Source organism: Schistocerca nitens, chromosome 5 (genome assembly GCF_023898315.1).
Source record: "Schistocerca nitens isolate TAMUIC-IGC-003100 chromosome 5, iqSchNite1.1, whole genome shotgun sequence".
Classification (NCBI taxonomy): domain Eukaryota; kingdom Metazoa; phylum Arthropoda; class Insecta; order Orthoptera; family Acrididae; genus Schistocerca; species Schistocerca nitens.
In genome coordinates, this window is record NC_064618.1 from 232,422,987 (window position 1) to 232,450,208 (window position 27,222).

At 39.4% G+C, this 27,222-nt stretch overlaps 1 protein-coding gene across 4 annotated transcripts in view; it reads left to right on the forward strand.

Moving 5' to 3' along the window:
* The window catches only part of LOC126259256 (RUN and FYVE domain-containing protein 2), a 164,630-nt gene that overhangs the window by 28,120 nt on the left and 109,288 nt on the right, over positions 1-27,222 (forward strand). The window lies entirely within an intron of this gene.

Here is a 27,222-nt window from a genome sequence, read left to right on the forward strand (position 1 = left end):
GAAGATTAGAAGTGTTAACCTGTAAAACAATACCAACAAATTATTTTCTGTTTACTTATGTCCACTGAGCTGTGATATTTTGGAAATGGCAACATTTTTCATGTGGAATATTACTAAGCCATTATATTTGTAATCATCATTTTGATCTGTTACACCATTCTTAAGCGATAGTGCATAATTATTCCTTTTAAGCGGACACTATATTCATGTCAACTGTGCTTATGTAGTCCATATGCCTAATAAAACAGGAATCTTTGTCATTTATGTGAAAGTATGTAGGTCTTCATGTAATAATTCCTGTCGAATTTATGTCACCTGCATACTTAATTTTCACTGTCTGTCCACCAGAAGTGTCAGATGACATGAATTTGGTAGTATTTATTAAAAGAAGTGCTACATTCTTTCAAATAAATGCCAGAGACTCGTGCCTTATTATGCATATGAAATATGTAAACATGGTTGACACAAAGACTGTGTTGTCTTAAAAAGAATGATTGTGCATTGATGTACATAAAGCCAGTTCATACTTACATAAAATATGCAGATATCGATAGAAAATTAGTGTTAGAGAGTATTTGTTTGTTTGCATGCACACACACATAGCTACAGATAGACCAGTACATATTTTCATTGTAAAATCAGTGCACTTTTGTACAGTCCATTTTCAGTCATATTTTGCTCTTGGAAGTGGATACGTGCAACAACAGTGAATCTGTAAATTGCATGGAAAAGTCTATGATCCTGTGTTGATAACAGAGCCATCACACAGGTTGGCTGTGGAAGATCAAACTTCACAAGTACTTGTAAAAGGATTGTAGTACTTCCATGTAGTCTGCGGCGCCCAGAGAAAAAGTTATCTGCATCCTCTTCTTATTCACAAGGGCAGAAAGGTGTCCTTACAATGTGCAGCCTGTAAAGATGCTTATGGAAACATCTTTGGTCAAATTTAAATCTGGCTGTTACAGAGGCGAATTGCCTAAGCATAGAATTTCTATGAGATTTCGTAGGATAAGGAATGTTGGGCGAATTGTTATGAACTTCTTGTCTTTGTGTCTTGTTGTTTCCTCCCCCTATACTGTATGTCTGTGTAGGACATCTCGGTATTCTATACTTGGGATTGCAGTCCAGGTGGTAAGCTCCTGGACAGTAGCTTCTTTGGCTAAGCAGTCAACAGCTTCACTGCCAGTGATTCCACAGTGCGAGTTCACCCAAGTAAAATTAACAAAATAAACAATTCCAACACTCTGATAATTTTGTAGACAACTGACTATTCAGTCGAGTTATCTTAAAGGAGATAAAGAGTCACTGATTAGGAAAGACAGAGAGGGCATCATCTGTGAGCAGAAACAAACTGATCACAGTTTCACAACAAGTTCTGTGGTCATGATGCTTGCCACTGCAGGTATTTTGAGTAGCCTAGACTTCTGCAAACATGCTTGTAGCATGCGCTTCTGAGAGAGTCACTGATTTTGGAGTAGTTGGTGTAGGTACACTGCCTTAAAAAATGTGCCAAAGTTGTATTGTTAATGTGAGCCTGTTGGTGAAAAGCAATGCTAGTTTTTGCATTCACCATCAACAATTTCACTGCAGATGGAATGCTAAAACTATTTAGTCTAGGTGCTCTGCTGATCTTCCGTGGAATATGTATTATCTAAATATAAGTGGACCAGGAAGAGTTGTAATGATCCAGAAGTGTCCAGTTAAGCACTGCTTAGTGAGATTTTAGGTGATCTGAGATTGTTGGATTCATGTTGATTCCTTGGAAGAAGAAAGTTGGCAGAGAGATACCGCTGGCGAAGCCGGACTGGAGGCTGTTCATGTGCTTCAGCCAAGACGGCATCATTGTTAGGGGTGAGGGTGGGGGGGGGGGGATGAATTGCTTCCAAACTAACTCTCATTGCTTTGTATTGGCATCTGTTAATTCTGTTGGTGTAACTGTTAGTTGCAGAACCATAACAACCACTTCCATAATCAATAATTGGACATTCCATCGTATGGTAAAGTGTTATTGCTGTGCCTATGTTCAAGCCCCTTGTATCAGAAAGACACACACACACCCACCCACACACACGCACACGCACACACACACATTGTTTTTGTTTCTACCTCAGCTTTCATATGAATGGTTCATTTTAAAATTTAAGTAATTGTTGATAGAATAAATATGAAATATTTATAGTAGCAGTTGAGGAATTAACATTCTTAAGATGTCTTAATTTATTTATTGAGATGATAGCTTCACAGTGGTAGCTTGTCTAGTGGACCATACTCATTTCTTTTTATTTAAATATATTGCAGTTAGATGGCTCTGCAACAGTGTGTGTGTGTGTGTGTGTGTGTGTGTGTGTGTGTGTGTCCAAAATTTTCTTATAAACCTTGGTATGAGTTATTTATGTGAAAACTACTGAGTAAATAGCCATCCATGGAAACTTAAAATAATTGTGGTTTTTCTTAATTACCCAAACATGTTTTACTTGATCATATCAGGAACCCATAACACATTCTTAATGAAAAGAAATATGTATTCTACATTATAAATCAATATTTGTACATTTATGTGATTATGACTGTGGTAAAGGTTGTCTGCAAAAACGAAGTTAAATCTACATCTACCTCTACACCTACACCCGTACTTTGCAAGCCACTGTGAAATGTTTGGAGGAGGATACTTCACATTATACCATATACAGTGAAACCTCTATACAACGTTTTTCAAGGGACCACAAATTCTGAACACTGTATAGAGGAAAACACTATAAAGAGGAAGGCTTCCAAATAACGATTATAGGGCATTACTGAAGATAGGGATACCACTAATCAGCTTTGACAAATGGAACCATAGATTACATTTTAAATTTTCACAATACCGTAATATGATATTCACTGCAAATGATCAATGTATCAAATGATTAGTTTTTTGTAATTAAAACATGGGGCCCAGTAGGTGGATGGGTGAAAGTAAATGGATAAGTGTGTACTGTAAAAACTTATAACAGATTCTGAATATATGACACCATTGTCCAAAGCTGACAGGTGGTATCCCATTCTTCAGTTGACCCACTTATAGAATATGAGCCAAGTTTTGTTTATGATATACTGCACATATTACATAAAAACACAGTAAGTAGTACAGATTAAAAAAGAATTAGTTACAAAAAAATTACTTTAATAATTAAATTATGAAATGAAACTTAAATTTGAACAAAACTCTAGGAACCTATGCAATCTGAAAATCACATACCTATGATTTTTTAAAAGATTCAAGCAAGCATGTTTGTTTTCTATTTCTCCTTGACTGTACGGCAATCATTTATTGCTCGTTCTGTCCTCAAGTCTATGGGCCATCATATATCTCCTGAATGTTTCAAAGGCTTCAGCTGCCTTAGGATATGAGGGCGCAGGGTCAACTACCTTGTCACTGTCACTTTCACTACCACTATTATTCTCCAAACTTCTCTCTGCAGTCAGCTCCTCAATACTTTGTACTCCTGTGGTTGCCACGTTGTCATCCACAGCCACAAAGTCCTCAAAAGTGACAGAATCACTGCCTATTAACTCCTGAAACTCTTGCAAATCACTTGCAACATCTTCCACAGGAGCTGCCATCTCATTCTCACAGAATCCGCTTTTGTGAAACAGTTTCTAATAGTTTCAGCACTGACTTCCCTCCACGAGTACATAATTAAATTCATTGCCTGTAAAATATTCAGCTTCAGTTGTGAGCTCAGCTGGCTTCCCGGTTTTCTTCGGTCCATCAAATTCAAGGCCTTTTTTTTTTTTTTTTTTTTTTTTTTTTTTTTTTTTTTTTTTTTTTTTTTTGCAAGGGTTGTCCTATATTTAACCTTAACGGTGTGTAATATTCCCAAGTCCAAAGGTTGCAGGTGGCTGGTGCGGTTGGGTGGCAGGAAAATTACTTTCACATTTCTCAGAAAGGATACGTCTGGTGGATGTGCCGCACATCTATCCACAAACAGCAGCACTTTTCTTGCAGCACTTTTCTTGCAGCACTCCCCATTTTGGCATCAAATTCTCTGAGAAAATGTAAAAATATATCACTCGTCATCCATGCCTTGGCATTGTTTGTATATTTGCACAGAAACGTGGAAATGTTTTTGAAGCATCTCGGAGTTTTTGGCTTCCCAATAACCAAAGATTTCAGTTTTTCACTGTCATCGGCATATGTACACAACAAAATGGTAAGACGTTTCTTGCTCTTCTTACCGCCATGGCAATTTTCCCCACGAAAAGTAAATGTCTTATCCAGCATTAAATTGAAAAACATGCCGGTTTCGTCAGTGTTATAAATGTCACGCAGTTTGTAGCCATGTATCAGATTAGGGAGAGTCTGCATCCACTGAGTTACAGTTGGTTTGTCCACACTTTTACTTTCTCCACATTCCGCTTTGTATACAACACCATGATGCTGTCAAAATTTATTAATCCATCCATTGGACGCCTTAAAATTTTCTATTCCTAACTGCAGTGATATTTGAAGCACCTTCTCCTTCAGAATAGTTAAGTTTATAGGAATGTTTGCAGCGCATGCTTGCTGAAACCAAGTTAATAAAACTTCCTCCATTTCATTGTAAGTCGATGGTTTCACATGCATACGTTTCGAATTTCCACAATTCTCAAACCCTTCCATTATCGACGATTTGTTTTCATAGTAGTGTTGAGTGTTGACGGGACCAGTTCAAATTGCTTCGCTAGCTCCACGTGACTCACACCAGGAGATGCCTCCACTTTTTTAATAACAGAAAACTTCTCTTTCAGAGAAATGTTCTTCCACGTTATATCGAAGACACACTCTCACTGGACACACAAACTGTTTGCTGCTCAGCTCACACAACATGCTATGAATGCAAAGCATTGACTGAAATGGCACCAAAAAGGTCGCAAACAGAATGTGCGTCACATTTCATGTGACCGGGTTCTGCCACTGACATATGAAATACACTGAGCGTGGGCTTTCTGAGCCGGTGCAAATTGTGAATCCACAGAATGAAAAACTATGTGTCTACATCCAGTCACTTAAACGTTATAAAGAGGTAAATAATTGACCAGGGTTCCAAAAATATGAGCATTACATGGAGGAAATTGTAATATAAAGGAAACTCAGTAAAGAGGAAAATTTAACATTGTTTATATGGGCTTTTAGTCGGGACCGAAAAAAATGGATGTAATATAGAGGAAAACATTATATGGAGGAACGTTATAAAGAGGTTTCACTGTATTGTTTTTTCTGTTCGATTCACATGTGTAGCATGGGGCAAATGCTAAGTGGCTTTTGCAGATTAGTTGATGTCTGTCTTCAGGTTTTTGTCAGGCTATGTTTTTCAGAATTTCTGTGACAATCTGTAATTACAGAGAAACCTGTACCAATTCACATTGTCCTTTTTTTTATCCTGTGCTAGTCTTATTTAGTATGGTTCCTACATACACCAGAAAAATTCTAAGAGGCATTATACATGGGTATTGTGAGCAGTCTCCTTTGTAGACTGACTGCATGTTCCCAGTATCCTACTTATAATCCAAAGTCTGTCGCTTGGTTGATCTATGACTGATCCTCTGTGATCATTACATTTCATGTCTCCACAAACTGTGTTGTCCAAATATTTGTATGAACTGACTAATTTCAAATGAGACTCACTGATATTGTCAAAGGATTCTATGTTTTTGTGTTTTCTGAACTTCACAATCTTAGGTTTCTGAATATTTAAGGCAGTGTTTGTGCAGCTTTTTTTCAGGTAGTGTTTAATTATAGATAACTGCATCATCTGCAGCCATGTGTGGTTTCTATTGATATTGTCTATCAAGTCGTTAATTTACAGTGCTGGTCATTAAAATAAAAACCCCAGATAGGACAGCATTTATGAACTTTTACTTACTGTGCCTGTCCAATATACAGTATATTTCTGATTATTTGGGATGATGTGTGGGAGAAGATGCATGAAAACCAAAAAAAACTGAATAATCGAGATATTTTCAAACGTGTATTCTTTGTCTGAAAGTTTATCCATGTTCTGTTCATAGGAACTGTAAGCCCGTTTATTTCTTAAAATAGTCTGTGATGTTGGTTTGCTTCTGAGAGAAGTTGACTGAATCCCACTCTGGCCCCTGTAATCTAGAATTGTATCAAAAATTACTGACAAGGTCACTGTCTTCTTTGCTGCTTTCACTTTCACTGTCCCCTTCTGTGTTTTGTTGTGAAGTAGCAGTCACAATATCGGTGTCATTCATGCACTGCAAGCCAGGTTCACATGCGTTGGATCATCAGCCACCCATTTAAGTTTTCTTCATTGACATCTTCAAAACCATGTAAACCTGTTGCCAAATTTATTGTTTGTGCACTCATAATTAGTTCATCACTAAAACTTTGAAATGCTGTTTCTTTTATATCTGGAAGAATTTTTCTCCATGATAGAAGCACTGTATGTTTCTTGACCTACCAGGCATCATAAATGCCCTGTATGGTGTCTGGAATTGTTAACTTCTCCGAAAACACTATCAAATCATTCTCATGAACTAGCATTCTCCATAGACCAGCATGGTACTGCTGTTTTAGTGACGCAATTATATCTTGTTCCATTGGCTGTATAACAGCAGTTACATTGGGGGGTAAAAACTTAGTTACAATTAGACCACCATCACATACAAGAATCCTCTCATCAGTTTGTGAAGGGTTGTTATGAAGCAATAGACCAAAGTTGTGTGGCAACCCTTTCTCTTCTAGAAATCACTGAACTTGTACAAAATATGTATGGAATCAGTTTTTGAAAATTTCACTATCAATCCATGCTTGTTTTTGATGCAATATGCACATGGATATCCTTAGTTGTGATATGTTTGAATGCTCTTTTTTTTTTTTTTTATTTTCCAGTCACTATTAGTTTCACTTTGCAGTTTCCAGAAGTATTAGCGATGCTCAAAATTTTAATGCATTCTTTAACAAATTACATTGAGGAGAATGAGCATCATTGTTAAAAGCAAAGGTTCTGATTAGCAGACATTTCCAATATGTACCACTTTTGTCTGCATTATCAGTTTGGTCTGGAGTGAAAATCTCTTCTTCGACAAATTTCTCGGAACTCTCCCCAGAAGAAATTGCCTGCGAAAACATTTGAACTAAGCCACTCTCCTCGCACACTAAGTTCATGAATTCCAAGCAGTTGTTTTGACCCAATTATCCATCCAGATGGGGCATTAAATTCTCCCTCTAATCCTAGAGCTTCATGAAAAAATTTAGCTTTTTTGGCACACATTGCACCTGAAACAGTGACACCTTCTGCTCGATTTTGGCTAACAGCTGCAAAAGAGCAGCTTCTATTTCATCAAATGTAGATCTCTTCCTGCTTTTTCATGCAGATGATCCAGAACTACAATCACTTTTCCTTATAGAATCCAGTATTTTCTGCCTACTGTTTTTAATGCCCTGAACAGTCTGACTTCCAGTACTATAACCAGCACTTAGTTTTGCAGCAGTTTCTGTCTATTCAAGTCTTTTATTTAATTCTAATTTTTGTTGTTATGTCAACATGTTTCTTTTGTTTATCGATCATCTTTTTAAAATTTCTTGTAACTTGCTTCGATGACACTTACTCATGAAATAACATCAGGAAACTCAGTTTGTTTTCGATCTACACAGAGCAGGTTGGCCAGTAATAATGGAAATGGTACTGTGTTGTCACACAACAGTTGTTTAAACAGTGGAAAAGGCACATATTGTCTGTCTTTTTCTTTTTTTTTCTTTTTTTAGATGCAACAATAATCTGCAAATCAGATAATCTCCACATAAGTACTCGGGGCAGTGGGAAGGATAGCATATATGAAATTTTACTTATTGTGCATTTATAGCGTAGTAGAAAGAATACATGATTAGATTTGTAGGTAATTTGTGAGTATGCAGAGTGCCAAATTTAGCACAAGGAGCAGCCACTTGGGTGGCAACAGTGAGTCTAACACAGCTGAGCATCAAGTTGAACTGAGTGTGGATACCAGTTATGGGCACATCATTCCATACTGCTTCAGCTCAATGCCACCAGAGTTCAGAAGTTGTGGTGGCTTGCAAACAGGAGTGTGACAGTCTGTTGGCAAGTCGTAACTAGTTTTTTTTCTTGTCTTTTTTTCATTAGGTTAGAGCTATGAAGAACGTGCAGGGTAGGGAAACAGTTGAACATCATCTGTGTCAAAGTATGTCAGGACAGCATTTTTGTTCAAAGAAAATGGTCATGGAGACCTCAAAGATAGGTCACAGCCACCTACCTTAACACATCGGAAAGGTAGTGGTTGCTATTCAAATTAGCAGTCCTGGTTCCATTAGGACTGTGGCTAAGAAAAATGTGTCATGGATTATGTTCACAAAACCACTATATTTTTGCAATATGGTCTCCCCTTGAACTGATACACAGCAGAAATAATTTATTTAAAGGTGTTTTGAAACAGTCACTGCAGTTCCTATTTTGGAATTGCATTTAGTACTGCAGTAAAATTTTCTTGAATGTCCTTAATTGCATCATAATGATGTCCTTTCATTGCCAAATTCATTCGGGGAACAAGCAGAAGTCGGCAGGGTCAAATGCAATGAATACAGTGAATGTTTGAGACCTTTGTTCTGTTTGTTGGCCAAAATTTTGCACACAATCTTCATTCTCCAGGCTGTTGTGTTGTTATGGAGGGTGAGCAGAAACCTGCCTCTCAGTATTTGAGTTAAATTTGATGAATTTCCACTCACAAACATGAAACCTTATGTCACCTCAGTGTTCCAGTGCCATTTTATGACGAGTGTCAAGATACAAACTATTACATTCGCGACCAGTATGCTTGCTGCAGTGATGTGCTTTGATCTTCCACATGAGTGTTATTGAAACTGCAAGGATCATGGCAACACAACCCACCAAGAGGTAGCATTGCAGCTTCGAATTTCACACAAGCAGTCCTAATGGAACTGGGACACAGTATGTATGCGAAAAATATGTGATTGTGTTGTGTATGTAATGGCACTCCATACCATCATTCTGTGTGTGTGGCTAGTATGGTGGTGATGAATGTAATATGTCAACTCCATACTTGGATATGTCCATTGTGACGCTGTATGCAGAAGTGAGACTCCTGTGTCCGGTGTGGTCATGGGTACGACTCTGTGGGAGTGCGTTTCTTTGCTGCCATGTCAAGAAAAGCAACAACACTGTTTGCTGTGTTGATGGTCCACACTGTTCCAGACATTGTTGCATGGTTTGTGTGGATACTTGTCTCACTGTAAACAAATCCACTTCTTGACTAAAGGTATGTGAAGTGGCTTTAGAATCCTGAATGACGTGGCAAACAACGTGTCTCTCATCTGGCGTGCTAGTCGGTGGAATCATAGAGATTCTGCACGGCATTGAGTGTAGCCCTCTTCAACTCATCGATTCCATATTTGCTTGACAACTGTTCCTGACAAGAACAAGTAGTGATAAACTGCAGTCTAAATAATCCTCAATCCTGCCACTATCAAATTTTGACAGTTGCTGGCAGATGTTTCTCTTTCTTATATGATAAGTTTTCACAGACAACCAACATTCAAATGTAATTCCTGAATGAGAAACACATTGCATAATCTTTGCATACATACAGACTGTAGGTGGCATCAGTAGTACTTTCTTTCTGTGGTTGTGCTGAGATGCTGACCATTTGCATTTCCAACCATTTGTACTCTTCATGCCAATTTGAAATTTGTTGCATGCTGCCCTTGTGTGTTGCAGTGTTAATGATAAGTAATGTACAGCTTAAAAAGAAAGGGTTACAGCAGACTTCCCAGGGGTATGCGTGTAGTTACTTATAAATCTATACAACGATTTACGAACTTTCAAAATGTTGGAGATCTCTTCAGTGTCTATCCTGTGTGGTCTATTTGCTATTGTTGAGTTGGCATTAGTGGTGCTTTGACTGTCACTGCAGGTGCAGTTTTTGTACACAAGCTTACGCCTGTATTGTCACATTTATGGTAAAAATGGTTTTAAAATGCAGATAAGTGTCTGAAACTAGTCACCATCAACAAATTAAGGAAGATATTTCTTAATGCAACTTACATGAAACTACAAACACTTATTTCACTTGTAAAGCTGTTTATTAGTCTCCATCCAAAATAACAAGCTGCATCCTCCATGTTCAGAAATGCCCAATCAAACCACAAATTTTGTTTCATTCTCCATAAAATTTTATTGAAATTTAAAAATGTTAGTGTGTGCCAAGTCAAATGCTTGTTGCAAGTTACGAAATACTTTAACTACCTTAAATGCCTTGATGCATAGCCTTCAGGATATCATGTGAGAAAACTGCGGGTGGGCTTTTTCAAGGCTGATGTTTTCAGAATCCATACTGGCTGGCATGGAGAATTTCATTCTATATCTTATTTTGTCTGAATTCAGAATGTGTTCTAAGAGTCTGCAACATATGTATGTCATTGATACTGGATGTTTGTTTAGGTGATCACATATGATGTCCTCCTTGTAAATGGGTGTTACTTGTTCTTTCTTCTAGTTAATAAGCACTGTTTTCTGTTTGAGGGATTGAAAGTGTATAAAAGTTGAAGGGTAGGTGAACTCGGCTACAAATTCGGTGCGGTACCTGACCTGGCTTTGGGACCTCCCCCAATTTTAGCAGTTTGAGGTGTTTCTGAACACCAGTGACACTTACTGATGTGCCAGGCTATTGCAACTGATATTACTAACACATATTTACTGTGACATACTCTATTGTTTAGCTACTGTTTTGTCCATGGGTGTTTCTGTGGAAGACATATATTGAATTCCACTAGATATTTTCAATGTGTTGCCATATTTGTTGCACTCATACTAAATTCCAGGACAACCTGGATTGTTTTGTGTCTGTAGACACACAATGTTTTGTATTTTGATAAGATGTTGTCAGTCCAGATACAGATCTTGCCTGATATCCCACAAAAATTGGAGATGAAGAAAATGGAAACAATGTGCCATAGCAGAATTCTAAAAATTAAGTGATCAGATAATATATGAATTGAACAGGCCCAAAATAAATTTAAAAAGAAATTATTCTTAATGGAAGCTTTTGTTAAGGCACACAGAAATATTGCATACATTCAACAGCCTAGATTGCATAAATATTTCTTAATTCAAAACAACCAGTTTTGACAGAAATTACCATTATCTTCAGGTCTGTAACAAAGTGCATATTTTAACCTTGTGCCAAGTTGTCATGTGGATAAAAATCAGCATGCTATTAAAGGTTTTTTATAACTAAAATATTTAAAAACATAAAGCACATTGTGCAAACTGTCCTGTGTGTGTGTGTGTGTGTATCACAAATGCTTGTTACATCACAAAAAAGAGTGTACAGTAGCACATATCTTTACATAAGCTGGACATATTCAAAGCAGTGAAAAATCCAGTTTAAACAGTGTGTAACATACAATTGACAGGTAGTATTGCAAAAATAACATTTGTATAGCATGTTCAGAACTAGATAGCTCGTACATTGTTACCATCTAAGAGACCATAAATTCACATTTAAAATTAACTACTTCAGTGAGTGGCCTTGAAGAATAGTAACAATTACAAAACTGCACTTAATTTACATCTGAAACACAATTTTAATTTTCAGAACCCTCTATACCGTTCTTATTACTGCATGCATGACAGGAAAATTAAGATATTTAGTCTGCAATAGTTAACTTTGTTGTTGTTGCGCATGCAAGCTGCAAATGCAACAGGTGCACAAGTGCTTAGGTCCATTGTGCTATGGGGAAAGGTGAGGGAGAGGGAGAGAGGAATTGGGAACACGTACCCTGGACATGACAAAGTAGAAATTATGATGTGCAGGTTCAGTAACACAATCTGACATACAAAGTATGTACAAATCTTCCCATGTAGATTATTAAAGCCTTGAGGTATAATTATTCACAGACAATGGTGTATAATAGTGTTGAATGCAAATATTACATAGTGAGCATGGTGAGACTAGAAAGAATCAGACTTCAAGTGTGACATGTGTAGAACTGTCCTTTAGTTGGACAGAGTTTTACATCAGAATACTTGCTACAGATAGGTGCAAGTCATACTCTGCTATGTAGCGCTGTGCATACATAGGTGTTGTACAACAACATAGAAAAGTGCTTACAAGGGAACCTCCCCATCGCACCCCCCTCAGATGTAGCTATAAGTTGGCACAGTGGATAGGCCTTGAAAAGCTGAACACAGATCAATTGAGAAAACAGGAAGAAGTTGTGTGGAACTGTGAAAAAATAAGCAAAATATATAAACTGAGTAGTTCATGGGAAGGTAGGCGACATCAAGGACTCTAAGAACACAGGAGCGCCGTGGTCTCATGGTAACGTGAGCAGCTGCGGAACGAGAGGTCCTTGGTTCAAATCCTCCATCGAGTGAAAAGTTTAATTTTTTTATTTTCAGTTTATGTGACAAACTATTGTGTTTTCATCACTTTTTTGGGAGTGATTATCACATCCACAAGAAAACCTAAATCGGGCAAGGTAGAAGAATCTTTTTACCCATTCGCCAAGTGTACAAGTTAGGTGGGTCGAGACAACATATTCCTGTCATGTGACGCACATGCCGTTACCAGTGTCGTATAGAATATATAAGATGTGTTTTCCTGTGGAGGAATCGGTTGACCTATGACCTTGCGATCAAATGTTTTCGGTTCCCATTGGAGAGGCACGTCCTTTCGTCTACTAATCGCACGGTTTTGCGATGCGGTCGCAAGACACAGACACTAAACTTATTACAGTGAACAGAGACGTCAATGAACGAACGGACAGATAATAACGATGTAAAAATAAAGAAAGTAAAATTCTCACTGGAGGGAAGACTTGAACCAAGGACCTTTCGTTCTGCAGTTGCTCACGCTACCACGAGACCACGGCGCTCCTGAGCTCACATTGTCCATGATGTTGCCTATGTGGCCCATGGACTACTCAGTTTGTATATTTTGCTTATTTTTTCACAGTTCCACGCAACTTCTTCCTGTTTTCTCAATTTATCTGTGTTCAGTTTATCAAGGCCTATCCACTGTGCCAACTTATAACTAAATCTGAGTGGGGTGCGATGGGGAGGTTCCCTTGTTAGATATATATCACTGAGTGTATGACCAACCACAGCAAAGATGTGTAGTTCATATTATTTATGTTGTGCAGGCAGTAACCTGTCTGTCTTAAATAAACAAATATTTGTGCGATCTACGGTGTTGAACATTTTCAGCAAGTAAAACAGATTACTCCTTCGATATTGTCAAAATGTCTGTAGGGAAAAGGAGGATTAGAATATGTAAAACACATTATCCAGGACATTGGGTATATCAAGTATCTAGTTATGAGAAGTATAAATTAGGATGATTGCATCTAATCATTCAAAAGACTGCCAGTTTAAAATATTAATGAAAGTTTTAGCAATTGTTAATGCATTGCTCACTGAAATGTTTTTTATAGTCAGGAAAGCATTGGCCTAATTTGGTTTGTGTGTGTGTGTGGGGGAGGGGGGGGGGGCACGTGCTATCCACCTCATGCTGAAGAGGTGATTTGTTGTGCTTGATGATTTTTACTGATTTTCGTATTTATTCATTCATCTGTCATGAGTTTTGACATGTATACAGTTAAAAATTTTGCATTAAAAGTAGTCTACATTTATATTTTACATAAATAAATTTTTATTTTAGGATACCACATTATTATAGAATTATTCTCTTTCCTAAACACAGCTGTTGTTTAATACATTCTGTCCATACTTGTCAGAGAAATTATGTGATAGGTCCCTCACTGCCAGAAGTAATTTATTATACAGCTTTATGCCCATATTTTTAAAATTATTTTGGGACTTAACTTAGTCTGGTATTCTATACGTGTATATTATTTCTGTTCCTTGTTCCATAATTTTTAATTTTTGATACAACTTCTGTAAGTTAGTCTCTTCTCTGACTGCCTTAAAAAACATAATATTTAATTTAATTTTATCCATATTTTGAAGCTTCAAATGTGACTGTACTCAATACACTCAAGGCATGAATTAAAAAAAATGCCTTCAGTCAAAATTTTTCGTGTTTTATTCAGTACATGATGCATTTCGGACCCTGTGGGTCCATCTTCAGGTGTAATTCATCTTAATACATGATTTAAATGATAAATGGAAAATCTCATATAAAGATGTGAAACAAATACTGACAAAGAGATAGAGGGGCTGGCCAGTACTTACCTCAGCTCAGTACAGCCGATAGATACACAAAACAGAACAGAAAATTTAACAGAAAATTTACGTATCCTAGCTTTCGGAACTTTGTTCCTTCATCAGGGAGGAGAGAGGGGAAAAAAGGGGAAGAAGGGAAAGTGGATTCAGTTACTCTCAACCCAGGTTATGAAGCAACAGGGGAAAGGTAAACAGGGAGGGTAGCAAAGATGGAGGCATGGGTGTCAGAGGGAAGCCAAAGATATTCTACTGTAAGTACTGTGCCAGCTTCAAACCAAAGAGGATGCATACAGAAGTAAAGAGGTATATAGTATAAAGATAAACACAACTATGTAGGATGAAAAGATGCGTGAATGGCTAAAGAGGAAAGGGAAAGAGGAGAAGACTGAAGAGTAAATGGGAGTGAGGTTGGTTAACATAGGTTCAGTCCAGGGGGATGGCCGGATGAAAGGATGTGTTGGAGTGCAAGTTCCCATCTCCGCAATTCCGAGGGACTGGTGTTGGGTGGGAGGAGTCAAATGGCATGTACGGTGTAGCAGGTTCCTAGGTCCCTAGAATTACTCTGCTACTGGGAATTGGACATTTCCTAGGCGGACAGTTCATCTGTGCCCGTTCATGCGTTCAGCTAGTTTAGTTGTCATTATACCAATGTAAAAGGCTGTGCAGTGCAGGCATGTCAGCTGATAAATGACATGTGTTGTTTCACATGTGGCCCTGCCTTGAATTGTGTACGTCTTACCAGTAGCGGGGCTGGAGTAGGTGGTTGTGAGGGGATGCATGGGGCAGGTTTTGCAGCAGGGTCAGTTACAGGGGTAGGAACCACTGGGTGGAGAAGGTGGTCTGGGAATATTGTAGGGTTTGACAAGGATGTTATGGAAGTTAGGGAGGCGATGAAAGGCAACTCTGGGTGGTGTGGGGAGAATATTGTCAAGGGATGATTCCATTTCAGGGCTTGACTTGAGAAAATCATATCCCTGACGGAGTAATTTGTTGATGTATTTGAGGCCAGGATAATATTAGGTGACAAGGGGGATGCTTCTGTGTGATCTGGGGGTAGGAACATTGTTGTTGGACAGGGAGGAATGTATTGCTCGGGAGAGCTGTTTGTGGACAAGGTCTGCAGGATAGTTGTGGGAGAGAAAAGCACTGGTCAGGTTATTGGTGTAATTGTTGAGGGATTCGTCACTGGAGCAGATACGTTTGCCACGAATACCTAGGCTGTAGGGAAGGGAGCATTTGATGTGGAATGGATGGCAGCTATCAAAGTGAAGGTACTGTTTGTTTGTTTGTTTGTGGGTTTGATGTGGACAGAGGTGTGGATGTGAACTTCAACAAGATGGTCAACATCCAGGAAGGTGGCTTGGGTTTTGGAGAAGGACCAGGTGAAATTAAGATTCGAAAAGGAGTTGAGGTTATGGAGGAAATTAAGGAGTGTTTCTTCACCATGAGTCCAGACCACAAAGATGTCATCTATAAACCTATACCAGGCCAGGGGAAGCAGTAGGACGGAAAACTGGGATACATAAATTTTCTGTTCTGTTTTGTGTATCTATCAGCTGTACTGAGCTGAGGTAAGTACTGGCCAGCCCCTCTATCTCTTTATTAATACATGATTTATTTGTTCTCTTGAATGAGATGAAATGCATATTCCTGTCACAAAAAATTGTGACTGAAGGTGTTTTTTAATGAGACACTGTTCGACCTGCCCGTAATTATTATCACTACAGTCCCCCCCCTCCATTCCACCTCCCTGCTGCCTGGTACAGAAATTGACTGTAGTGTTTTCTTCGTGTACAAATAAAATCATTTGTCAGATAAATTCACTATGAAAACTTATGTCCTAAATCTTATGTAAAATTTAAGTGTGATTTTCTTGATAATTGTATCAGAACTGATGCATGTGCTGCGATATATTGTGTATTTTTGAACATTGGCTGTTTCATGGTATAGTGTTGTAATCTACATTTGGGCTTTACACATTAGTATCTTCTTTTAGAAAATCTTACACTCTAATTGTATTAAGGATCTGTGCAAATAAAATAAATTCAAGATTTTTCAGAAGTTGAGTGTGTCATGCATAACACATTTTATAGTATAAATAGGTGTTTTGTGAGTTACAGATGTTATTCTACATATTTCAGTAGTGATAACTTGTTTGGAAACTGTTTCTCCTTACAGTGTGGCTATTTTATGTAATTAGTGCATTAGCCCTCCATTTTTCCACTAATTGACCATTAAGGAAGTGCGTGATTGTGATGTAAACATAGATCTTACAAAGATGACTTATGACGACTAACATATTGTGCTACATTTAATTTTCACTTTCAACATCAATATACAGGCTGTATCAAAAAGAATAATCTGATTTGGCACGTCTACATTTCTGAAACTAATAAACATATACCATAAACACTAAGCATGGAAGAAAAATGTCATCCTCCATCTTACCAAGAATAAAATTACAGAACTCCATACATTGTTGTTTGTCACCTTCAGAAAGAGCTTGCAGTAGCTGAATTTTGTATGGTTACATGTGTAAATATAGATGCAACGCATGCCAGACAGACATCAGGGGCATGTTGAGCTGTCGAGCTACTCGGCGAACAGGTTTCTGCAGACTCCTTGTGAAACTGCAGCAGATGCATTCAACTTCTGTGTCAGACACTCAGGGATGGCCCGGCGATTCACCTTTACATGAACAACCTGTTTCTTGGCATTGTTCTTGACATCGTCTAATGCTCTGTGCTTAGGAGGATCCACACCCTACCTATTATGAAAGTCATGCTGAACAGTTATTACTGACCCACACTGCACAAAACATAGAACACAAAATGCTTTCTGTGGTCCTGACACCATTTTTACTAGAACTGAAGTGGGTGCACACTGCTGCTACCTAGCGGGAATCGTGTAAAACTCGAGAGTTTGATCTTTCCAACAGTATGTTGTTCATACACACATTCAAATAACACAATGGTACTGATTTTTTTAAATTGGATTATTCTTTTTGATACACCCTGTATATTGTTGGCAGATATCATAAATTGCTGCTGCTGTGTTCAAGTTTGTTATGTGATCACAACTTTGAATTTGAGTCTCAAATTTGCTTCCAGGAAAATAGTAATTTTTTTCCACCTTGTTTTGCCCTTCTCCTAACAGAGAGCACTTTCTTGTGTCTTAGTCACTTCAGTTGTAAAGGTAACTTGTAATCACTGTACCATAACTCGTTGAGAAATTAAAATATAATCAACAAGCCTTGTTTCAAGTTAGTTTTCTGTAAAATATTGCATCAGCCACAATGCAGTCCCACTATAAATACTGTTCTCCAGCAGAGAATGAGTTAGTTGGTGCTCATATCTGGATATCTCACAGATTGCTGTGAAGCAATTGGAATCTGCTGCAAGTAGGGGCCCTTGGAGGGCTACTGAGAGAAATGTATCAGAGATAGCAAAGGTACCTCAAATACTGTTGTGTACTGTGGATACTGTCTCCTCTACAAGAAGTACAGACCCTATCACCACTCATGCAGTTGACTGTGTGTGTCATGTAAGTGTTAGGGCTATACCCACTGTACAGGGATGCAGGAACTAAGAACAACCCAGGGTATTGCATCCATCACCCTAACCAAGAAGTTTGAGTTGTTATCTATCAGGGAATTGGAAACAGAACCACAGAGACACACACCACCTGTTGGGAAGCCTGCTATCTCATGTTGGATGGAAGCAAATGCAAAAGGCTAGTTCATGTTTATTGTTGGCAGTTTGAATGTAAGGTGAATAATGATACCCCTTGGGGAAATGGCAGCAAGGATGGGAAGGATCACATTGTGCAGTCAGTGTGTATATCTAGAAAATGTTAAAAGAGTGGTTCCGGCAGCCATTGAGGGAACAGGGTCAACCAACTGCAGGTTGTGGTGCATCTTAGAAAACACAATGTGTGCTGTTTATGTTCTAAGGTCATACCTGAACGGAAGGCTGAGGAAACCAGGCTTGCTCATGGAAATTCAATGAGGTTCATAATCTTGTCCCAGAACTGATTGTGTGTCCATGTTTTTGTGTGCTCGCATTGTTTTTTAAATTCATCATGCTTTTTTGTATTTGATGGGTGTAATCATACATTTTAGTAATATGTACATTTGTGCAGTATGTAGTATGTTTTGGATGGATGGTGACCATTGATCACAGCTCATTAGCCACCCAGCATCCCAGGCAGCTCACATTTGTTTTGTGAGTTCATACTTGGTCACCACATGACCCCTTCCCTTGCAGCATTACTTCCCTTTCCGTGCAGCAAGTCTCTTCTTCTACTAGTCTTTTTTCCCCTCTGCCTTTCCACTGGATGGCCTTGGTGCTGATTGTGCTTGGGTTTGGTTTGTGTTTTTGGACCTTTGTTTTCTTCCCTTTCGGCATTCTACAGCTTTTCGTTTCTGACTATATGGTCCCCATTTTACAGAAGTGCAGAACATGTGGGGAAGGTCACCCTGCATGCTATATATTCCACCTTGTGCACCTTTTTTTTTTTTTTTTTTTTTTTTTTTTTTTTTTTGTGCCCTTCCTTTCTTGCAAAGGTACTATGCCCGAAACCTGGCATGGTAGCTACTTTGTTGCTAGGTAGGGCATCAAGCATTTGCACGGTGGTAGCCCCTGGTCATGCAGGGATCACACTGTTGGTACCTGAGTTGAAAACTCTTCACAAATGCCAAGGAGTACTGTCTGTGGCATGGCTGGGACATTGAGACTCTTGACAGCAGTTTACTTGAAGGATAACCATTGCTGTGGCTGATTGGTACCCATGGAGACAGCCCTCATTTGGAGTGTGTGGAACTGCAATTCAAGACTCTCAGATGAAGCAAATTAAACCTTCTGCTGATGGCCGCATGGCCCCAGCAGTCTCTTCTCAATGTAGGATTTATTACAATGTGGAGAAATATCGTCCCCAAAATGTTTCCTACCCTTGCTACACCATGGGAGGAATGTAGGGCTCAGAGACAAGGAAAGATTTACTCCTACCAGTACTTAGTTTGTTCTAGGATTGACAGGGCCTTCTTTTTGACTGCAAAATCACTGGTCTTCATTGAACGACTCGAGGACAGGTTTGGAGAATTAGCAACAATTTCAAAAGTGAAAAGTGGCTCCATTCTGATTAAAATGGCCTCCCTCTTCAGTTGTGGGTGCCACTTGCCTGTGAAATCTGGGTGACGTTCCTGTCATTATAACTCCCCAATAACTGTCTCAAGATGGTACAGGGGTATCATCTTTTACCTCAATTTCCTTTTAGAGACACAGCAAGTTCCATGTGTGTGCTAATTTGGAGCAGTGAGGTGTTCATTGTGTCTGCCATGTGCAGGATTGATCCTGGACCCTTCACCTTGGCCTTCGAAGGAACCTCATTGCCTGAAAAGGTCAAGAAGATGGCATAGGTATGCAATGTGAAGCCGCAAGGTCGGTCTGTAGGAATTGCGGATGTCTGGTGCTCACACATGCTCCTTGTGCCTTTCCCCCCATGTATGTCAACTGCGGGGAGCATCATTTCGCTTTTCACCAAGGTGAGTACAGATTATTGTCCTGGTACTGAATCCAAACACCCCTTGAGATGGATAGCTATAACACAATTAGTTTCACTGATGTTCTCTGATAGCTGCTCGAACGTATGTTGAGCTGTCAGCTGTGCTGGTACCTTGAGTCTCAGGGCCAGGCTCTGTTCCAGGGTGGCTCTCGCCAAAATCATTCGACTGCTGACAGTGTGGTCAGCCTGCAGTCTGCTAACAGGTCAGTTTTTGTACAATGTCAACACCTTCTCACTATCTTCATTTAAATGCAAAAGGCTTATGATACCATATGACATCACCAAATCCTTTTTACTCTACATCAGTGAAGTCATTGGGATCTCCTCCCAATTTCTGTTCAGAACCACTTGGCACATCGTACATTCTGGGTTGAAGCTAGTGCTTCCCACAGTACTCCACGTATACAAGAGAATGGGGTGCAACAGGGCCCTCTATTGAGTGTGCCCATTTTTCTAGTGGCTGTCAATGGTCTAGTTGCAGCTGCAGTGTCTACAGTGTCACCCTTCCTGTATGCCAACTGCAGGATGCCGTAAACAGGGCGCAGTCCTTAGGGTCTCATGCATGGCTTTTGGTTCCAGCTGCCAAGACATGCATCATGCACTTCTGTTGCTGTCATACTATCCATCCACGTCCAGAACTCTACATCAATGACCAATTGCTCAACATGGTGGAGTCTTATTGCTTTTTAGGATTGGTTTTAAGTGTTTGGTTGACATGCTGGTCAGACATACTCACTAAAACCAGCTGGAGCATAAATCAGTCTACACTTTTGCAGCTCTTCAAAGCTGTAATCCTGTTTCATAGTGATTGTGGGAGTTTGGCATATGGTTCAGCATCACCTTCAGAATTGCAGGTTCTGAACCTGTTACATCATTATGGTGTCCAACCCGTAACGGGTGCCTTTTAGACCTGTCTGGTGCAGAGCCTTCTTGCAGAGGCTGGGGTGTGCTATCCTTGACACATATTGATTGTGACTGTCTAGGATCTCATTTGTGACCTGCACCAAGTTGGACAGTTTGGTGTGTTTGTAGACTCCAGATCACATTGGGATCTCAGGGAATGATTGTGCTGGCCAGTTGACAAAGTTGGCTACCAGGATACCGACATTGGAGATGGGGGTACTGGAACTGGACCTTTTGTCGACTCCATGCCATCAGTTGTTGGAGGCTTGAAAAGTGGATTGGTGAGCGGATGACATCAAAGCGGCTGATCTGGTTGTACATTTTAACTGTGAAAGGGTTTCTACTACTCTCTGTGACATACGACACATTAGCCTTGTTGGCCACTTGGGAGCTTGGAGGATGCCCCATCACCTGCTCCAACCCAGGGGATCTATGGCTCCCCTTTCTCGGTGGTCTGGCCTTCCTCCTGCCCTTTCCACTTTTTTTAATCCTTCTTATTCTTTTACATCTGTTGTTGGTTTACTTTCTCATCACCATTATTCTGCCTCCTAAGACTTTACCAACTTGTCTGTGTTGCTAGTTTTCTTGTAATGTAGGATGTGGAAGCAATGGTCGGATGGAGAGGGTCTCTCTCCCATCCCATAATGTGTTTCAGGACACTCCAGCTGTTTTATGGACAAGGCAACTTTCCCACCTTCTTTCTTTTATGCCTCTGTCACTTCAACTTGCTTCTGTCTCTTGGTTTTCTCGATTACTGGTTACAAATTGGGTCACTGGGTTTGTCTTTCATGTACTTCCTCTCTGGGAATTATTCCCGGCTTGACACGCAAGGGATTGAGGGACCAATGACCTTGTAGTTTGGTCTCTTTAACCCCATCAGCCTTTGCTGGTGAAGTGCCAGTCTACTAGCAAGTCGTATGTTTAGCATTCTCTGTTTGGTTTCTTGGTTCAGTTAGGTTAGTAATAACAAGATGGATATGGTGTGTGCATGCTGTGTGTGGAGGCAGGAGCAGCTGGCCGCATTTCATAAACAGTGGAGAAACTCGTGCATCATTTGGGATGTCACAGGTGTCACTTATTTTGACCACAGGCTCTGCTGTTGAGGCATCTTCCAGTGTACTTGTTGTTGAGGATCTGGGCTCACTGCAGGGTGAGTGGCAGGTTGTTCTGGGGTCACATTGCTTGAGGTGGGGAGTCATTATGGAGACTGGTAGAATGGCCTCACCAACTCGCTCTGAGTGTGCAGGTGGCCGCTCCGTCAGCAGGATTTGGGCAGGCACACAATGGGAGGGGTTTACTTACTGGAAGCGCTAATGTTGGGCCCATAAGGGAGCCACTTATTGAAATAGTGCCCAGGTCTGGAAAGAATTTCAATGCGCACTCAGTGTGCCTGCATTGGAGAGGGCGGGGTGGGCAGGATGGCGGCTCACTTGAGATGTGGAGGTGGCTCTGCCTGCTGCTGTCAAGGGTGCTGGATACAGTAGTCTGTAAGTTGTTGCTCATGTTCTGAGGCCATCTTCAGTTCCTATGGGAGCCTGGCAAAAATGGAGAAGACTTCTGGCTTTGCTCACAGGGTGCATCATCATACTCAGAGTCAATCGTAGTCAGAGGCTTCATCAATTCTGTGATCATGCCTGCAGATTTCTGGGCTTTTGTTAAGGGAAAACTGTCAAATTATTTGTAATGAAGTTCTTGAACTTACTACCCTCCAGGAAAGTTTCCGCACACAAATTATTCTCTGAACCAAGAGGCGACTGAAATGCAAAGTAGAAAGCTCCAAAATATTTAACGAGGTGTGGGACATATGCAAAAAAGACAGATTAGATGCCATAGAAGGAAGAGTGTTCACTGTTGTCACCAAAAAAGTTGTCTGTATCGAGGTAGAAATTGAGTCTGACTGTGAAGTTGCCTGGAGTGATTTCCATCATAATAGCTGGAGGAGGATCATTCAAAGGAAGTCTATGCTCCGTAGCATTGAAATACCCATGTCATTCAGTATTAGTTGGAGGTGACTTTGATCTAGCAAGTGTGCCTATGGATTCACTGCAGATGCTGCAGACAGACAATCTTGTTTAGTACCTTTGAATACTTTTTCTGAAAACTGCCTTGAACAACTAGTTAGACAACCCACACACAATGGAAATATTTTAGACCTCGTAGCTACGAACAGGCATCACCTGATTGACAGTATAATTAAAGAGAAAGGAATTAGTGAATGTATCATCATAGTAATTGTGGTTACTAAAGTTGATAAGCCTTCAGGAAGGCTAGGAGAGTATTTGTGCCAGAAAAAGCAGATAAGCAAATAATCAGTTGTTAGCATCCCACCTACAATGAATGGACATCATTCAGCTCCAGTATGACAGGCACAGAGAAATTATAGGCAAAGTTTAAACTGATTGTAAATCACGCTCTGGAGATTTATGTGCCAAGTTAGTGGATTAAGCATGGAAAAGACCCTCTGTGGCTTAATAATCAAATTTGGAGAATTCTGAGGAAATAAAGTTGTTCTGCTATTGGTTCAAAAAAGAATTTACAAACATCAACAGGCAAAAGTGAGTAGAAAGTCATGCATCCTTATAACAATGTGCAAAGCATACAACTACTTTCACCATCATACCTTAGCAGAAGAACTTGTCAAGAACTGTAGAAAATTCTGGTCATATGTAAAATCACTAAGCATGCCAAAAGCTTCAATCCAGTCACTCATCGACCTGTCAAGAGTGGCAATAGAAGACAGCAAAAGGAAAGTTGGAGTTTTAAATTTCACATTTAGGAAATTCATACAAACCATCATTTGACTGTCGCACAGAGCTCGTATGGAGGACATAGTAATAGACATTCCTGGCATAGAGGTGTAACTTGCAACTGAAAGAGTTGAAAATAAGTCACCAAGTCCAGATGTAAACCCAATTCAGTTTTACAAAGAGTACTTTGCAACATTGGCTCCTTACTTAGCTTGCATTTTATTGTGAATCTCTTGCCCAGTGCAAAGGCCCAAGTAACTGCTGGAAAAAAGTGCAGGTGTCTCATGTAAATAAGAATGGATCTGCATAATTAAAGACCAATAACCTTAAAATAGTTTTGCTGCAGAATACTTGAACAGAAGCCGAGTTCGAATATAATAAAGTTCCTTGAGACAGAAAAGCTTATTTAACAAATCAACACAGATTTAGAAAGCATTACTCTTGCAAAACTCAGCTTACCATTTCCTCAGATGATATCCTACAAACCATCAGTCGAGAGCAACAGGCTAGATTCCATATTTCTAGATTTATGGATAGCATTTGTGCCCCACTGCAGACTGCCAACAAAGGTCCGAGCATACAGATTACATTCCCAGGTGGAAGAGTATCTCAATGACTTTTTAAGTAATAGCCCCATTACGCTGTTCTTCATGATGAGTGTTCATGAGAGACAAAGGTATTGTCAGGAGAGACTGCTCTCATTCTCTGTACATAAATGATCTGATGGACAAAGTGAGCAGCAATTTATGGCTGTTTGATGATGAAACTGTGGTGTATGGGAAGGTTTTGTCGTGTGATTGTAGGAGGATATGAGAGAATTTAGAAACAGTTTCTAGTTTGTATGATGATTGTCAGTTTGCTCCAAATACAGAAAAAATGTGAATTAATACAAATTAGTAGAAAAACAGTCCTGTAATGTTTGAATACAGCATTAGTTGTGTGCTGCTCGACAGTCACATCAATTAAACATCTGGACATAACATTGCAAAGAAATAGGAAATGGAATGAGTATATCAGATTGGTAGTATGGAAAGTACACGATCAGCTTCATTTTATGAGGCTTATAGATAGTCATTTTTCCCTCACTCTATTATTAGCAAGTGGAACAGGAAAGGAACTGACTAGTAGTAGTGCATGGTACTCTCAGCCATGCACCATACAGTGTTTTGTGGAGTATGTATGTACATGTAGATGTACACTTGCATTTCATTTAGCTCTTGGGAGGAGCATGTAGAGGAACTGTAGCTGAAATTTAATAATAGTTGACCAAGCATTGGCTTTACATGGTAGCCAGAAACAGTCTGAAAAGCATGTAATGGTGTTGCAGGGCAGGTTGTGCTGGGGAATAATTGTTAAGAAAAAAATTTGATATGTTTCACCATTTATAAGTTAATTGGAATTGAGTTAGCCAATCATGCTGTTGCACATTGAAGCAGCCTGCCAGAGACAGTTACTGTCCATTGTTCTCATAGCGTAGATGATGGCGTGCTCAGCCTGTGGCTCATGTTTGATCCTTGTACCAACTTATGTCCAATTTTTGTATCTCTCTCTTGCTCAGCTATAGGAAACCAAATGAAGAACTTGTTTAGTGACACCATCTGTGATGGGGCACTTGAATTTGCATGCGCGATGGCCCGTTTGGCTAACTTCAGTGCTAATGAGCTTGGAAATGGTGCAACATATTTTTTCTTAAGAGTTATTTCCCAGCACAACATACCATGCAACACCCTTACAAGCTTTTCAGATTGTTTCTGACCACCTAATTGTACAATTTATGATCGGAGTAGCCTCTAAGGGTATACAGTCTCCGTGAAGGAACAGGAACAACTGCACGATCAGTGTGAAACAAAGTGGAGGGGTATACAGACACAAATGCTAAATTCAGTGTATTTTGCTGTCAACAGGGCATACATAGTGTGAAGCCTTCAGTGACTACTTTATCAAAAACCCAAATAAATTCTGTTTGTGTGTAAAGGCTGGTAGTGGCACGGAAGTTAGTGTCCAGTGAGTCATGGACAACATGGGAACTGAAACTGAGAGTAGCAAAATAAAAGCAGGAATGCTGAACTCTATTTTCAAATGTTCCTCTATAAAGGAAAATCCAGGAGTACTGCCCCAGTTTCTCACACCACTGTGAAAGGTGAGAAATACAGATATTAGTGTCTTTGGAGTTAAGAAACAGTGATATTCATTAAAATTGAACAAAGCACCTGGGCTAACTGGAATCACTATCAGATTCTATGCAGAATCTGCTGCCAAGTTAACCCCTTCTTTAACAATAATTTGTGATATGTCACTCACACAAATAATTGTACTCATTAGATGGTAGAAAACTGAGGTGATATCTATTTACAAGATGAGTAGCACAAGTGATCCAGAAAACTACCATACAATCTGTTGCAGGATTTTAGTACATATTCTCAAATGGGATGAAGTATCTTGAACAGAATGATCACCTGCTTGCAGACTAGCATGGATTCTAAAAATGTCAGTCATGGGAAACCAAGCTCATGCTTTTCTCTCAAGAAATCCTAAAAGCCATGGCACAGGGCTGTGAGATAGGTACAGTTTTTTTGAATTCCAAAAAGCATTTGACTTGATGTCACACAAATGCTTATTAGTGATCATATTAATTGAAATTTGTGATGAGAAAGCTGATTTGTTTCGACAGAGAACACAGCATGTTGTCCTGGATAGTGTTTCACTTCATGCACACCCCAGGGAACTGTTTTGGGACCCTTGATGTGTATTAATGACCTGGCAAACAGTGTTAATAGTAAACTAATACTCACATCTTGATAAGACTTGAGAGTGGTGCAGAGGTTGGGAGTTTGCTTGAAATGTTCAGAAATATAACATTGCACACTTCACAAAGCAGAAAAATGGTGTATCCTGTGACTAAAACATCAGTGAGTCACAACTGGACTCAGTCATCTTCCACAAATACTTGAGCACATCAGTCTGTAGGTATACGAATGATCACATATGCTCAGTCATAGGTAAAGCAGGACAGATGTTAGTTCATTGACACAGTGTGTCCAGTGAAGGAGTTCCTTGGAAACTAAGATCGATAGATGAGTGCAACAAACAGTATGGGTATTGTGAAAGCTGTAAGAATTTAAACAGAAGTTCAAAAATAGTTAAAAAAGCTGCTAATAGATGGCACAATAATCACAATTTGTGGTACCTATAAACAGTGTGTCACATCTCAAAGTGAGCAGTTCCACAGTTACAATGTGAAAGGAGATTAGTGTACCTGAGGAAAAAGTTGTAATAATGCATTCCATTGAACTACATGTTTTTCTGGTACTGGAATACCACATTTCTACTATGGCAACAATTCACAATTTTCAAATATGATTTAATGTACCAAAAAGACCCAATGAAAAAGAAAAGAAAAAAAAAAAACCCTTGCAAGCTCTTGCTGAATACCAAGGGACAGGTAGCACAGCTGATCATCTAGTGAGGAATGTTAGCTCCAGTCATAGTGTAGTTATTCTGAAATTATTCAGCAAAATCCAAGTAAATCCACCTGAAGAGTTGCAGCAGAGACTGGCTTGAAGCATTCCAGCTCACAGAAAACATCGGACAGATCCTACATATGTTATCATTTGAAATCCAAAATCACAAGGCCATATCTGTATGAGCTGCACTGATGTTGCAACTGGAGTTTCACAATGAATGATGATGAAGGATTTGATGTTGGCTGCATCTAATTCACAGATATTGTACACTTCTACTGAATGGAGTCGTGACTAAATACAACTGGCAATTTTGGGTTTACAAAAATCCCCATTTGT